The following is a 17661-nucleotide window of genomic DNA, read 5'->3' on the forward strand; positions in this document are numbered from 1 at the left end:
TCTGAACCGAAGGAACAATATAAGAAGACTCTAGCACAGACGAAGGTACATACTTGGAGCAGGAGGAACACCAAGTGCACTCAAAAGAGCACCCTCCAAATGGGTCAGCAAGTGAATCACAAACCCTCTAAAACTGGGGTAGAAGAACTATGTAGGATCGAAGTAGAGCCTATATCTCTAATATGTTCAACTGGAGGCTCAGGGGAGAGCCCTCTAGTACTACCTCTGGAGGGGGAAGATCCTCATGCGTGTCCACTACCTCAAGCCCATCCATAACTCACAACTCGTCCCCTCTAGACTGAGCCCTTTCCTTAAAAAATAGCTCTGCATCTCTAGCCTCATGAGATCTAGTCCTCACCATCTGCGCAAAAAGAGTGAAAAACTATTTAGAACACAAGGTAAAAAAGATCTACATGATATAAAATGAAATAAGGGAAGTTTTCTAAGGATATCTTATAGCCTTTCAAAGATATATATAGACTTCTACATATCAATCCACGAGACTCAACTAGACACTCTATTATTACATTTATAAAACCAAAGAAAGCTTGTTCCTAATATCAATTTATGACAACCAAAAAAATAAGGGTTATGATGTTACTTATCATGGCATGCCTTGACAAGTAAGCCGGTCACCCAAACTGATATCAAATGAGAAATCAATACAAAAACCCAAGTCAAGACACCTACAATAGAGTCGAACCACACATATATAGTAAGAGCAAAAATACATAACCAAATATACCATACAATATCCTAAAAACCTGGTATCACAGTATAAGAACTACTAAATATATCTCGAATGTCAAAAGATACAATAATAGTCTAAAAGGATCAAAATTTATCTTATAAATAAGATATAATCTAGATAAGAAGAGATAGAAGGTTAACTCTGAATGAATAGGTCAACCGCTACCTCAAATAAACTCCAAGTACCGCCTGAATCAGCTGTCGTGTGACACACTTGTATCTGGATCTTCACAAAAAAGGCACAGTAGGGGTAAGTACGGTCCACTTGTACTCAGTAGGTATCATAGGCCGACTGAGTACAGTTGAAAATAAATCATATAAAATACACACTATAGGAACATCACCTGTAATTAAAATATGTCCCAAATGATAGCCCACGCCGTCTCTATTAATAGTTCTACAATATACACATATACCATACACAAATATGAGAAAGAAGCACAAGTATACACGTATATCAAATAAAAGTATGATAAATAAGTACAAATAGATAGGTATCACATCAAGGAAAATAATACAACACAAACTGAGCATAATATATATATACATGTAATTAAATGAAGGTGATGATGTAATGCTTGGGTGTCGCACAACCTTCGTATTCACCTACCGAACTATTCTCTCAAGGTAGGACCCATGGAGGGTTCACAACCCATATACAATCCAATAGCTAATACCAATATCCATGACTTCTCTTCAGCACATCCCTCGATAGAGGGTCTATAAAGATGTTACAAACTAGTGTTTCTAGCATTCCACAATGGTACCAATATTTTAGAAGTGCATATAATATAAGGATGAAATACTCACAATCAACCATAATAAGAATTTCTAATATCCAACCAATATACCAACCATGTGAGCCAAGATCCCCTCAATATGCCAACCATTCATGAATTCAATATAATCCATATGTCAATATAGTAATATACACAATTATATGCCATTAATACCACATAAATTCTAATTTAGGCCTTTCACCAAAAATATGCCACTAAATATACATACATAAAGGCTAATAACATCATATAAGACCCCACACACTCGAACATAACAAATAATGTCTCAAAACCACCAAATAGCAATATCATAAGGCCCCACATGGGCACAACACAATAATATATCTATTCTCATGATTGGTTCTCACACCCACAACATGATTTTATATTAATATTAACTACCCAGGCCTATTTGAAGAAAGTTATACCATAACCTACCTCAATGACAAAATCAGCACGAACAAGCCTTTAATAACGAGTTTCCACCTGACACACAGATCAAGAATTAGTTAAAACATACAACTATAGAATCTACGTATCAAAAGAAAGCGAGCAATAATAATTATTTCCTATTTCTGGGTTGGAATCAAAATGAACCCCCGAAATAGGTTTTCATAAAAAGAAGGGCAAAATAAAAATTTTAGTACAAAAAATATTCCCATGACTAAAGGAACTTGAACGAAACCTAAGTGAAAATGGGTTGGAATTAGGTTTTAAATTAAAGATTCCCAATTTTAGGTCTTACAGGCAAAAATTCCCAAATTTTATTTTTGAAATTAAGTTTTCAAAAGATTTAAATGACAAGAATCAAAGAAAAATAATTGAAATAGGAGTGTTGGAGCTTACCCAGGCCAAAATTGGAAGAAATCACCCAAAAACTTGTATCCCCAATCTAAAAGTCTCAAAAATGGTGAAAATCATAAAATTGGGGGATTTAGCCCACCCAGGGTCGCTTAAGCAGCCATCGCTTAAGAGATTAAGTGTTGTTTATGTGATGCCTTCCTCGTCGTGTAAAAGGCTTGGAAGTCTCTAAAATAACGAATGCATAAACAATAGTGGAGTCTCTTATGTGATACTTCAGCTAGCTTCTAGTCACTTAAGCGACCAACAGATCATCTAAGCAAGTGTACTAGTGCAACGACCTAAAACTTTGATGAAATATATGGAATATATATTTTTGTTTTACTTGACTATTTTACCCCTTCCCATAGTTGTATTATGGAATTTCTGGGGCATGGGGTTGATTTACATGATTTCCAATGCATTCTGGTGCCATTTGTACAATATTATGATTTTTGGAGGCCAAAGAGCCTTATTATGGACTTTTGTAGTTATTTTTCAATCCGTGTGGTTGATAGTTTAACGGACTATGCCAACAGATCCAGAACGTTGATTTTGGAAAGGTAACATGGTTGGTATGGTCTTATAGCTTTTAAATCTCATTTTGATCCTCGATTTGTAAAATTGTTATTTTGAGTTTTGGGGGTTAACTTTGTGAAAATTACATTTTTTCAAAATTCTGATATTGTCATTGAGTCTGGAGCTTCGAATTTAGTGTAGTTACATAGTTTGTTTGCACATATCAAATAATGAATGAATCTCAGGCACCCTGTCAAAGTTCATTTTGGACTTAAAAAATCTGGTGCACCAAGTTGATGGTTTAACCTGGATCACAAAGGGTTAAACTCATTTGAGGCATGGGATTTATGCTTATGCACCTCGTAACCTAGTATGAGGATAAATAGACAATTTTTTCTCATTTTTCATCTTACCTTTTGAAAGCTAAACCTTAAAATAGTGTGTGAGCTTAAAAGTGAAGCTTGTGGGTACTTGAAAAGCTAGATTCACCTTTTTCCTTATCAAATTTCTTGATTAATTATTTAGAAACCCCAAAAACTTAACACTTTATTTAACCCCAAATTCAAAACCTTATCACTTGAATAATGTTCTTAATCCTATAATTACTAGTTTTTTTCCTAATTTCATCTTCAAAAGAACTTCAATTCTTGATTTTAAAACAAAATTCAAAGTTTTACCCGATAAAGCTCAAAAATGGATTTTCTTTGATTTAAACCTTATTTTTTACTTGATTTGACTTGGATTTTTAGCTGTAGGTTCTTCAAGATATGGGAATCACGTTTTTGAAGTAAAGTTACGATTTTACCCATCTTTTTCAAAAACTTATTTGGGATTTCATTTTGACCCCAAACCAAAAGTGGTAAATATGGGTATTGTTATCCTTGTATTGATGTATAAATTCTATATTTCTTGGTTTTAGTGATTTAGGACCATTTGTGAGAACTAGGGCTTTATGGTTGAAGTGTTGTGGACTGATTTTGACATTTGAGGTAGGTTATGGCTTAACTCTGTCAGACAAGGATGGGTAGTAAATATTGATACAAAATGCATGTTAAGGGTGGGAATTAATCATGATAAATTGCTATATATGTGTTGTGCTAGTATGGGCACCTATATGTGATGTAATTATTGAATTCTAGATATTATGTGATAAATGTGTGATCGTGTGGGGTCCTATGTGATGTTGATAGCCTTGATTACATGTCAGTAATTGTATTATATTGTTGAAAATGCCCAATATGGTACTATTGGAGTATTGTGATAAATTCATACTTGTTGGTATATGATACATGAGGAAATTTATGGATGGTTAGAAATAATGAGTGGATAATTGGCTCACATGATTGGTATATTAATTGGTTATGGAAATTCTCATTGTGGTAGGTGTAAAAATACTCTTTGCGATTGGTTGTGAACATTGCATCATCATTCTCATGACATCATACACATGCTTTCACTGTTTGTTGTATGTTTTGTATATACTTGTTGTTGTTGTTGTTTGTCATACTTGATTTGTGTGTTATGTCCTTTGGAAATACTAAAATTTCTTGAAACTCTGGGTTTATCAAATTTTATAGACCTTCTACGATGGATGTGTCAGAGAGAAGTCATGGATAGTGGTATAAGATATTGGATCTTATAGACCTCTCCAAAGGTTATGCCAAAGAAGAGTCATGTATATTGGTTGTATATGGGTGACGAATCCCCCATGGGCCCACATTAGGAGGATTACTTCCGCAGGTGTATACGGTGGTTGTGCGACAACCTCATGTTTCACCCTCATTATCATTATCATCGTCGTCATCATTATCATATACGGTGCGCTTATTGGATCTTATAAACCTCTCCAAAGGTTATGCTGGAGAAGAGTCATGGATATTAGTTGTATATAGATTAACGAATCCCCATGGGTCCTATGTTGGGAGAATTGCCTTAGCGGGTGTACAAGGTGGTTATGCGAGTACCTCATGCTTCACCCTTATTATCATTATCATCATCATCATCGTCGTCATCATCATCATCATATACATTGTGCTTACTTTATTTTTTATGTCGGTATTGTATTTCCATATTGACTTGTCATCTATCTACTTGTTCTACATCTTGACTTGTCATTTATCTAATTATTCTATCTTCCGTTAATTACTGTACAATTTTGTGTATATATATATGTTCTTCTTTTGACCTTATTGTATGTGGCATATTGTATACTTGTGGTCTTTTTCTAGTGTTTATTACAATGTATATGATATATTAGAACTTTTAGTGAAAGCGGTGTGGGCTACCATTGTGGGACATTTTTTGATTGCAGGTGACGTTCCCTTATTGTATATTTTCTATGCTTTATTTTCTACTTTGCTCGGTCGACCTATGATACCTACTAAGTACAAGTGGACTGTACTCAGTCCTACTGCACTCTTTCAGTGTAGGTCCCCTAATTCGAGTGTACCCTAGCTTAGTTGACTCGGGCGATACCTGGTACTTTCAAGGTAATGGTTGACTTTCAAGCATTCGGATGTATTCTACTACCTTTCTTATAAACTATGACTTTACTTTCATTTCTGAGATAGAGTTTCTCTTGTATTTTGGGTATCTTATGTATTTCATTTGGATACGAGTTGTACTAGATACTTTCTTATACTGTTGACATTAGGTTTGGGAAATTATGGTTGTATTGTTAATTTTGTACTCTTCCGTATTTATTATACTTAAATGGTTTGGTTTCATTCTAGAAGCCTTACTTTTGGGGTATTTATGTCTTTTATCAGTTTGGGAGATAGACTTACTTGTCAAGATACGCCGTGATAAGTGTCATCATGACCCTTATTTTTGGATTGTGACAAATTGGTATCAGAGCAACCAGGTTTCATTAGTCTTAATGGTGTAAGAATGGGATAACTAATAGAATCTCGCGGATCAGTATGTTGATGTCTGTATCTATCTTCAAGAGGCTAAAGGATGTCTTTAGGAAAACTTCCCTCATTTTGTTCCTTATCATGCAAATTTCCTTCATACCTAGTGTTTTGAGTTATGTTTCACTCTTACTGTGCAGATGGTGTCGACTAGGTCCAGTGTGATCAGAGATACGGAACCTTCACACAAAGGGCAAGGCTCAAGTCCTGGACGGACTTAAGGGAGTGGACAGGCCTGTAGATCAACCTCATTCAGAAGTTGGGCTAGGGGTTGTTAGCTTCCATATCAAAGTAAATTATTTTAATAATGACAAAAAAATCTATTGCTAATGTGTAGAATATACTAGAAGGATAATCAAGAAAAGAAAGATCATCATAGAGATATACTTGGAAGAACATCCCTCACTACAAGGAAGGCAAAACTCATCTCGGATGCGACATTAAGAGAAAATCGCTTAATATCCTCCCAGATCCCAAAATAAAAGAAAGATAATCCACAAGATCACAGAGCAGCATGGAAAGGAAATCACACCCTCTTCATGGACACATCTGATATAGACATGAATGGTTGTGATGAAAGGCAAATAATATCTTGTGTACGGACATATCTGATATGGGCGTATTACACTTAATCAAGGAATTTAATCAAATCCTTGATTGGGAAGAAATTCCTTGGGTTTTCTTTTGGATTAAAGAAGCAATATCAATCAAAGAATATAAATAGAGAAGACTCAAGATTCGAGAAAGCACACGACTTCACAGAAAATTCTTAGTGTGTCTCGATGTTAGTCTTAACAAAGATTTGTACTTATTTTTTTACAATAGTTACAAAAATAAAATGTTAAGTCAACTTTAGTCATACCAATTGAGGCTATGTCACAAGATCTAAATATCAGAATAAGCTTCAGAATTTGTTTACTGCATATGTACTCTAACTCTATGTTGAAAGCTCTAAGGAAACTCTTGAAACCCAAGGGGACTGGAAGTAAGCACCACATTGGTGTTTCAAACTAGGATAAATCTCTGTGTTATTATTTTATTTACTTATTTACTTGCATATTTAACTCTAAATCTATTCTATCAAAGTATACTTGTCTACGGATGAGTTGACTATCAAGTCTAACCAATCGACTTAGAAAAAGCTTCGATTCACCCTCCCTCTTAAATTTCAATTGGTCTCAGAGCAGGTTTCACCAACAATATTTCTTAACTGTACATGAGCAAAGATCCAATGGAAAACTATCAGATTCCAGAAGCCCTTCTTCAAGATGGTCACTCATCCCCTAGACCACCATACTTCAATAGACAACACTACTCCCATAAGAAGAATAGGTTCAAAATTATTTCTCAGTCAAATAACTTTCAAGCGTGTGTTGTCATTAAGAAGGGACCAAAGCTCATTCTAGGACTCAGAGAAAAATAGAAGGAAAAGGAATCAAGCAGTGTTGATTTGGACCACTTTAAAAACTCCAAAGTTACCAAGGAACCAAAAAAGGTAATTCAAACTAACGCAAGTTATATTAGTTTACTCTATTGTGTAGTTAGCGGAGAAAAATATGACTAGATACCAACCTGTGAAACCACAAAGGAGATGTGGGACAAATATAAGTAACCTACGAAGGAACCACCAAAGTAAAAAAGGCAAGAATCAGTGCTCTAGTCAATAAGTACGAGCTCTTCAAAATGGAAGAAAATAAAAGTGTGGAATCAATGTTTGCTCTATTCAGCAAAATTGTATGCAACCTACAGTCCTTAGGAATGATCTATCCAAATAGTATACAAGTCCAAAAGCTTTTAAGAACTCTCCAAAAGGCATGGGAAACTAAAGCTGCCATTCTAGAGGATGGGGATCTCCACAATATGACCTACTACAAATTAAGAGGTAATCTTATCACCTATGAACAAAAGTTTATTAACAGGTACAATAAGGATGAAAATAAGAAACTAGTTGCTTTCAATGCTGTAACAATCAAAAAAGAAAAAAATCCTAAATAAAGACAACAACGAGGGAATGGCTCTCATAAATTGCAGAGTAAGGCAGATCTTAAAATAGAGGCAGCAGAGACCATAAGAATACAAGAACAATAAATTTACAAGGAATAATGATCGTTATTATTACTGTGGAAAACCTGAACACATTAAATAGAATTGTCCAGAATTCAGAAGAAGATCATCCAAGAATAGCAAAAACTTTGGGGCATGGAGTGACGAAGATGAAACTGAAGAAGAGACAGAAACAACCAATATGCGCTTCATGGCAAAAGGTAAACCAAGTGAGGTAAGACCCTACAACTGTCATAATTGTAATATTCCTCAAGCAAATCTTGATATGATTGCTGACGAACTCCAAAAAGGTTTTGATGAATACATAAACTTGCTCAAGAAAAGAAAGGTTGGGAAGCTTGATTAAAACAAAAGCTTGAAGAGGAAAAAAGAAACTAGCAAACTGAACTTAAAGCACGTTAAATCAAAATTGATTTGCTTTAAGAGGAACTTTGTTATGTAAACATACAGTTAAATAACATCAAAAAATCAACAATTCACAGTTTCACAAGGTCAAGCTCCTTTAAAACTAAAACAAGCTTCTCGTCAAGTTCGTTTGAGTCGGCTAAAACCTCTTTCTATTTTCAAGGGACAGTTTGATACACTTATGGAACAATGGGGCACAAATAATATAACTACAAAAAAAAGTCTAAAGGTGTGTGGGTTTGACAACCCAAAGAAAGAACTTCTAACCCTCAAGGTCCCAAGACCACTTGGGTACCTAAACAAAATTAATCTTTTTATTTTGCAGGAATATATCTGCAAAAGTTATAGAAAAGGAATGTGGGTTATCCATAGCGGATGTTCTAGACACATGATTGGAAAAAAGGAAAATTTTTGTTTTCTAAAGAAAATTGAAGGAGGATTAGTCAGATTTGGAGATAATGCTAAGGTGACATCATCGGAGTCAGCTCAGTGAAGCTCAACTCCTTCTATGAACTCGTGGAAGTGTACCATATGGATGAGTTCAAACACAACCTATTGAGAATAAGTCAACTATGTGACTTAGGATTCAGAGTATCCTTCAATGCTGAGAGTTGCTTCATCAAACATTAGAAAAAAAATATCTCTCTTATCGGTGAATGTGTTGACAATATTTTTAATCTTAATAATCTCAATTTTTCTACTATAACTTGTCTCACTGTGCAAACCAACGACACATGGTTGTGTCAAAGAAAACTTCGGCATACCAGCATGGATGCCATTGAAAAACTCTCCAGACTTGAACTGGTAAAAGGTCTGCCAAAACTAAGGTTTGAGAAGGATCATATTTGTGATGCTTACCAACTTGGTAAACAGACTCAAACATTATTTAAAGTCAAAGAGATTGTCTCCATCACCGAACCTCTCAAAATAATTCACATGGATTTTTTTGGTCCCTCCAAGCCCGTTAGTATTGGTGGGAAAATATACGGAATTGTTATTATTGATGACTATTCTCATTTTACTTGGGAAATGTTTCTTGCTCACAAGTATGAAGCATTCATAAATTTTGAGATTTTTTTATAGAAAAGTACAAAGAGAAGCAGGACACTTTATTACCTATGTTCATAGTAATCATGGTGGAGAATTCAAAAACAAGGGTTTCGAATAATACTATGCTCAAAATGGATACTCACAGAATTTTTCCTCTCCTCGATCTTCTTAACAGAATGGTGTGGTGAATCAAAAGAAAAAATCTCTCTAAGAGACCAAAGTAACCATGCTTTTGGAACATAATTTACTAGATTATTTTTGGGTAGAGGCAATAAGCACAACCTACCATATTCTCAACAGATGCCTCATCAAACCTATTTTAAGAAAAAATCCCTAAGAGTTATGGAGAGGGAAAAAGTCTAACATCAGTTATTTTAATCCTTTTAGATGCAAATGCTTCATCCACAACAATGGTAAGAATAACTTAGGAAAGTTTGACCCATAAAGTAATAAAGTAATTTTCTTGGGTACTCTCCCACTAGTCACGCTTATAGAGCTTATAATAAACAAACACTATGTGTTAAAGAATCTATGCATATTATATTTAATGAAACTAATTACTTCTATATGAGCTTAAGTTTTGATAAAGAACAGGTAAATGATCCATAAACAGGAGATGGAACAGACATAACTCTTGATCTGTTGACCTCTGGGTCGACTACTATTCATCCAAAGTCAGCTTCCATCAGTGAAACAGCCAAAACAAATATCCCAAGAGAATGAATACACAATAATAGCTTTCCAAATGATTTCATCATTAGAAATTTGGATGATAAGGTTCAAATAAGATTTTCATCAAGAAAATAGGCTTCTATTGCTCTTGTGTCTCAAATCGAGCCTAAAAAGATTGATAAAGGCCTCAATGATGAATTTTGGTTGAATCCATGAATGAATAATTAGAATAGATTGAATGTAATTAGGTACAAAGTCTAGTGGAAAGACCCAAGAACTATTCAGTTGTCGGAACTAGATAGCTCTATAAAAATAAACTAAGCAAAAAAGGTAAGGTGATCAGAAATAAGGCTAGACTGGTAGCTCAAGGCTACTCCCAATAGGAAGGCATTGACTATAATGAAACCTTTTCCCCCATAGCAAGGTTAGAATTAATTCAAATCCTATTAGCTTTTGCTACTTTCAAACACTTCAAATTATATCAGATGGATATAAAAAGTGTTTTCCTGAATGGTTACATTCACGAAGAGGTTAATGTTAAACAACCTCCTAGTTTTGAAAATCCATCATATCCAAACCATATTTTTAAGCTTTCAAAAGCACTCTACGATCTCAAACAAGCTCCAAAAGCTTGGTATGAGAGGTTGAGTACTTTTTTACCCAAAGATAATTTTCAAAGAGAAAAAATTAATACTACTCTCTTCACATAAAAACTAGACTCTGATTTACTTATTGTGCGAATCTACGTTGATGACATTATTTTTGGAAGCTCTAACATTTCTTTATGTGAGAATTTTGCAAATCTAATGAAAAAAGAGTTTTAAATGAGCCTCATGGTTGAACTCACGTTCTTATTAGGGTTAAAAATCAAACAAACCCCGAAAGGCTTTCAAAACTCCAATGAGTCCTTTAACAAGCCTGCATTTCGATACATCCAAAAAAGATGTTGATGAAAAATATGCAGAGGATGATTGGGTCCCTACTCTACTTAATCGCGAGTCGACCAGACATTATGTTCACTCCCAAAAATTCTCACTAGACTACCGTCAAAAGAATTATTTACTATCTCATTGGGACTCAATACGTTGGAATTTGGTATCCTCTCTTCTCAAACTTTAACTTAATTGGATATTTAGATGCTGATTTTGTAGGTGACAAGAGTGATAGAAAGAGCACAAGTGGAACGAGTCAAATTCTTGGTGATGCCTTAATTTCATGGCATAGCAAGAAAGAAACTTCTATTGCTCTATCAACTACCGAAGCTGAATACATAGCAATTGGAAATTGTGGTACTCAAATCTTATGGATTACGCATCAATTACTTGATTATGATTTATCTTTTGAATTTGTTCCCATCATGTGTGATAATACTAGTGCAATTATTTTGTCAAAATACACGGTGCATCATTCTAGGACCAAGCACATAGACATTAAGCATCATTTCATTCGTGATCATGTAGAAATGGATATTTTTTCTCACAATTTGTTGATTTTGAAAATCAACTTGCTCATATCTTTATTAAACCTTTGCTTGAAGAAAGATATTATTTTTTTAGGAAAAAACTTGTAATATCATGTATTAATGACCTTTAATTGCTTAAACACGTTTATTTGGTGGAAAAAATCTTCTGTACAAATTTTTGTCCATAAATTTACCCCTATGACTCCCATATTTTCCTTTTTCATCCACCTCTTTTCACGCCTCATTTTTATCTTTCCTCATAATTACATATTTTTACCTTTTTAACATTCCAACACTTCTACCGTCTCTTCATCTCAATAGTCTCCTTAGTTCGCCTCATCTATTTCAACTTTCACTACTTCATCTTCCCTCTCTCTTTTTTTAATAACCCTCTCACTCTAACTTCTTCGTCTATGACTAGAACTTTCTCAATGTCCAATCTCTCTAAACCCACTGCAGACTATCTCTCTAATAACTACGACTCAGTTTTCATCTCTGGGTCCTCTGATGAAGCCTCCTCCAATTCCCTTCAATCAACTGTCCATAAAAAATGACCAGCCCTAACCCTAACTCCTCTATCAAGAAAAGTCATCCCTATTCTCTGGACTCTCTTCCACCAGAGGACATACATAAATTCTGGACTTATACTCAAAGAGAGAAGTTTCTCACTTTTGGAAACTGCGCTACTATGCCTGGAAGAATCATAAATCTCTCTCACTTAAAGGAATCTCATTGCAATGTAAGTTCCTTATTTAAAGCCCAAGATCTTCCTATGGTTTTCTGTCTATATGGTATGGAAAATTTCAAATCCTTTTCATATGTTTTATTCAAATCTTCGCCTGTCCAAAGATAGTGGTGAATTAGAAACTCTGGTACTGGGAACAAGAATCATTCTAAATAACTTCTTGTTTGAAAAAGTCTTTAACACCAAGTTTTTTGGGGTCATTCCCTTCATGAATGGCTCTTGGCCTGATAATTTTGAGGTTATCTTTGCGGAGTCCAAGAAGGCTATTTCATACCCTGAAATAAATGTATCCAGCTTTGGTCCTCTGTTCTTAGTTTTAAGTATAAAATTTTGGCTTACATCATCGCTACCACCCTAACTCCTCGAAAAGGTTCTCTCAATAATGTGACTTGTCGGGGTGTATTCGTACTATATTGGTTGGTTAAGATATACAAAATAAATTAGGATATCTAATTTCGTGAATACATGCTAAAAAGTGTTACAGATATTGATGTCTCAGCCATCTTGCCCCATGGACTGCTGATTATCAGAATCCTTTGTCACTATTCAATTGATATCTATGAGTACCCCATGGAAGAAGTTTAAGCCACTTATGACTCTAAGACCTTTGCGATCATTGGATATGTCCCGATCGACAGTGAATGGTGTAAGAAATATTCCATAAAAAATAGGTTAGACACTCCCAAGGTAAGTAAATCTATGTCTAACCCTGTGCTCACTGCAGTAAAGGAGATTAAGGAGCTTAAGGATCGGATCAAAGAAATTGAAGAAGGATTGGTGGGTCTACAGAAATTAACTACTAGGTTGCTACAACTGAGTAAGTAAACTAGCACTGACATGGGCAAGGTGAGCTTATCTCTTGATGGTCTCAAATAAAAAGGTGTAAAGCTGTTCAACAGGTTATTTGCAAAGATAGACCCATCAAATCTGAGACCACTTCCTCCAATAATGAGCTTGTAATTTTTGTTTAATATTCCTACTCCAGCTTTACCAAAAGTGTTGAAAAATTATATGACCATTTCGGTCATGACATGCATAACACCTTAACCTATTTTTTAGCTAAATGATGAATTTCTAGACTACTATTCAAAAGGGTTTTGTCCCTTTCCATATTTTAGGGGTTGTAAACTGATATTTTTACCTTGTCTTGCTTTAATTTCTTTTCTGTTTTGAAATATTTCATGGTTAGCTATATATGTTTTGTCTTTTGTGCTTTGGTATTTTTTATTATGTCAAAAGAGGGAGAAATATCAATATCAGTTAAGGCTACAACCAAGGGAAAGCCAGTCGACTAAGATATGATGAAGGCACAGAGTTAGAAATATAGGTAAAGCAAGTCAACTGAGATATAATAAAGGCACAGATTTAGCAAGATAGGGAAGCAAGTCGACAACATTAATAAGAAAGTCAACTGATGTTTAATGTTTGTCCTTATCAAAAGAGGGAGATTGTTAGCTTCCCATATCAAATTTATATATTTTAATAATGACAAACAAATCTATTACTAATATGTAGGATATATCAGAATGATAATTAAGGCAATAAAGATCATCATAGAGATATTGGAGGTGTGGGTTCCACTCCAGCTCCTTACTCTTGGAGGGACTGTAGGTTCGTCTGTTGACCTATTTGAAGAGTGCTCCTTTGAATTCATTTGGTATTTCCCCAGCTATAAGTGTTGCACCTTCTCCTGTGCCAGAGTTTGTGTATGGTGTTCCTCCAGTCATAAGTATGGATCCTTCTGTTTCACCTACTTATGTTTTAGGTACTCCTTAGACCCTGAGTACAATTCCTTCTTTAGCACTGGCAGTTGAGTGTCTTATCCTGAGATCAAGATTTTAATATTCATTTATGTTAAATCTCCAGGTGGAGTCTCAACCATCTAGGCTTGTTATGCCCCCTACACTTCAGTGAGCCACAACACGGTAGTATTTGAGATATCCTTTCAGAGTATAAGGGGTCAGCCAAGGATGTATGGATCTACTCCTCAAGCATCTCAGAGAGTCACCAAGAGAGTGTGCTATCAGTACAAGTTTAATAGTTGTTTTAAGTATGCTAAGTTTGGCCATATGCCAAGGACTATGTTTGTCGTATAATTCAGCTACTACTATTTTAGTTGTAAGAGGTAGGAGGTTTACTAAAGGTGCAAGAGGTAGAGGTAGAGGGCCTATGGTGGTGGTTATAGGGCTATTAGTCATATGGTGGTTATGGATAGTGCTATGCTATACTGCAAGGCCTAAGGCAGAGGCTTCAGATGTTGTGATCACAGGTATCGTCTCTATTTTTTTTAGATCTGCATTTGTGTTATTTGATCTTGAATTAATTTTCTCATATGTGTCTATGTATTTTGATTTGGATTTTGATTCTATTAGTGAGCCTCTTACCATGACTATCATGTATCATGACTATCATGTATTAACCCACTAAGACTATTAGTGATTTTGATTCTATTAGTGATTCTTACCATGACTATCATGTATCAACCCACTAAGACTTTTGCTGGGAGTGAGACATTGGTAGACTTACTTGTGTTAGATATGGTTGATTTTTATGTTATTTTGGGTATGGATTGGTTGGCTCCTTATTATGCTATCCTAGATTTTTTAGCTAAGACTATGACTTTAGCCTCACTAGGTGAACCAAGGATAGTTTTGGAGGATGCACTTTATTCAGGTCCTAAGAGGGTCATATCTTATGTTTAGGCTCGTAGGTTGGTTAAGAGGGATATTTATCTTATTTAGCTTATATTCGTGTTACTTTTGTTTTTTCACCTCCTTCTTTGATTTTGTTCATGCTGTTTGTGAGTTATGGATGTATTCCCTATGGATTTGATTAGTATGCCTCTGAATCATGATGCTAATTTTGCCATTAATATTTATCCAGGCACCAAGCCCATTTTTATTCCTCCTTAAAGGATGGCCCCAACTGAGTTGAAGGAATTAAATGATCAGCTAAAGGAGTTGTTGGATAAGGAATTTATCCGACCTAGTGTATCACCTTAGGGTGCGCCTATTTTGTTTGTGAATAATAAAGATGGGTCTATCCGGATGTGTATTTATTATAGGTAGTTGAATAAGGTAACGGTTAAGAATAAGTATTATCTTTCTTGTATTGATGATTTATTTGATCAACTTTTGGGTGTTGTGGTATTTTTGAAGATTGATTGGAGGTTCGGCTATCACCAATTGGGGGTTAGAGCATTGGACTTTTTGAGGATAGTTTTTTGGACTCAATATGGTCACTATGAGTTCTTGGTCATATCCTTTGGGTTAACCAATGGCCCTACCGCATTCATGGAGTTGATAAATTGGGTTTTTTGATCGTATCTCATCTCTTTTTTTATTGTATTTATAGATGATATCTTGATTTATTCCAAGGGTGAGGTTGATCATGAGGAGCATTTACAAATTGAGCTTTAAAGATTAAGGGATGAGAAGTTGTATGCAAAGTTCCAAGTGTGAGTTTTGGTTGGAGTCTATTTTTTTCTTAGGTCATGTGGTGACTAAGGATAGTATTATGGTTGATCCAACCAATATTATAGCGGTTCGTGATTGGGCTAGACCTACTTCGCCCATTGAGATTTAGAGTTTATTAGCTTGGCCGGGTATTATTAATATTTTATTGAGGGTTTTTATTCTATTATAGCTCTTTTGACTAAGTTGACTCCGAAGAAGATTTTCTTTCAGTGGTCCGATGCTTATGAGGCGAGCTTTCAGAAGCTCAAGAATTCGTTGACTTCAGCTTCTATATTGACTTTGCCCAAGAAGGGTGTGGGCTTTACCATATTTTATGATACTTTGGGTGTTGGATTAGGTGTTATGTTGATGCAGAAGGGCAAGGTAATTGCTTATATGTCTCATCAGTTGAAGCCTCATGAGAGGAATTACCCTTCCCACGATTTGGAGTTATGCGCAGTTGTTTTTGCTTGGAAGTTGTGGAGACACTACTTGTATAGAGTCCATTGTGAGATCTTCTCAGTTCATCATAGCCTTCAGTACTTCTTTACCAAGCGAGATCATAAAATAAGGTAGCATAGTTGACTTGAGTTGCTTAAGTATTATGAATTGACCATTCTCTATCATCTGGGTAAGGCTAATGTAGTTGCATATGCCTTGAGCTGAAAGTTGACCAGCACAGGTAACATGGTGTATCTTTTGACCCAAGAGAAGACTTTTGCCTTAGAAGTTCAATCTTTAGCTAACCAGATGGTTAAGCTTGATATTTCAGCACCTAGGTGTGTTTTGGCATTTGTAGAGGCTAATCTTCTTTGATGGAATAGATTTGAGCTCATTAGTTTAATAATGGGGGATTGAGATCAATTCGAGACAAGGTTTTGAGTGGTGAGGCTAAGGAAGCCTCACTTAATTCGAATGTCATTTTGAAGATTAGGGGTCAAGTTTGTGTGTTGAGAGCGGTTGACTGGATCAGGTTGATCTTAGAGGAGGCCCATTTTCCAAATATTCCATCCATCCAGGTGTGACTATGATGTATCATGACTTGAGATAACATAACTGATGGGGTGGTATGAGGCAAGATGTAGCAAATTTTGTGGCTCATAGCCTATGTTATCAGTAGGTAAAAGCTGAGTATTTGAGTAAGTCCTGGTAGATTGTTTCAGCGGTTACCCATTCTCGAGTGGAAGTGGGAACGGATCACTATAGATGTTGTGACTGGTTTACCCCATATATCTCTTGGTTTTGGTAGTGTTTTGGTTATCATGGATAGATTGACCAATTTAGCTTATTCCATTTTGGTTCAAGTCTCATTCAGTGCTGAGAGGTTGGCTTGTATCTATATTCGTGAGATTATGCATTTACATGATATGCCAGTGTCTATAATTTTTGATCAAGGTTTGGTGTTCACATCTCACTTTTGGAAGACTTTTTAGGATGAATTGGGTACTCGAGTTGATCTTAGAACATCGCTTCACCCCTAGACTGATGGTCAGTCCGAGCGGACTATCCAGGTTTTAGAGGGTATGCTCCATGCTTATGTGATAGATTTTGATGGAAAGTGGGAGCAATACTTGGCTTTAGTAGAGTTTGATTATAATAATAGCTACCATTCTAATATTGATATGGCTCATTTTGAGGCTTTGTATAGTAGGCGTTATCACTCTCCAGTTGGTTGGTTTGATGTTTCTAATGTTAGACCTTGAGGTACGGACTTGCTTCGTGAGTCTTTGGATAGAGCCCAGACCATTCAGGATAGGCTTCATGTAGGTAAAAATAACATGATGATCGTAGGCTTAGTGCCTTGAGATTTGGTGTTGGTGATCATGTTTTTCTTTGAGTTTTACCCATGAACGGTTTGATGAGGTTTGGGAAGAAAGGCAAGCATATTCGTAGGTATATTGGTTCATTTGAGATTCTTTAGGCTATTAGTAATGTGGCTTATGGGCTAGCCTTACCTCCAGATTTATCAGTTGTTCATCTAGTATTCCATGCTTCGCCGCTACTTTCT

This window comes from Capsicum annuum, chromosome 4 (assembly GCF_002878395.1).
Source record: "Capsicum annuum cultivar UCD-10X-F1 chromosome 4, UCD10Xv1.1, whole genome shotgun sequence".
In the NCBI taxonomy this organism is placed as follows: Eukaryota; Viridiplantae; Streptophyta; class Magnoliopsida; order Solanales; family Solanaceae; genus Capsicum; species Capsicum annuum.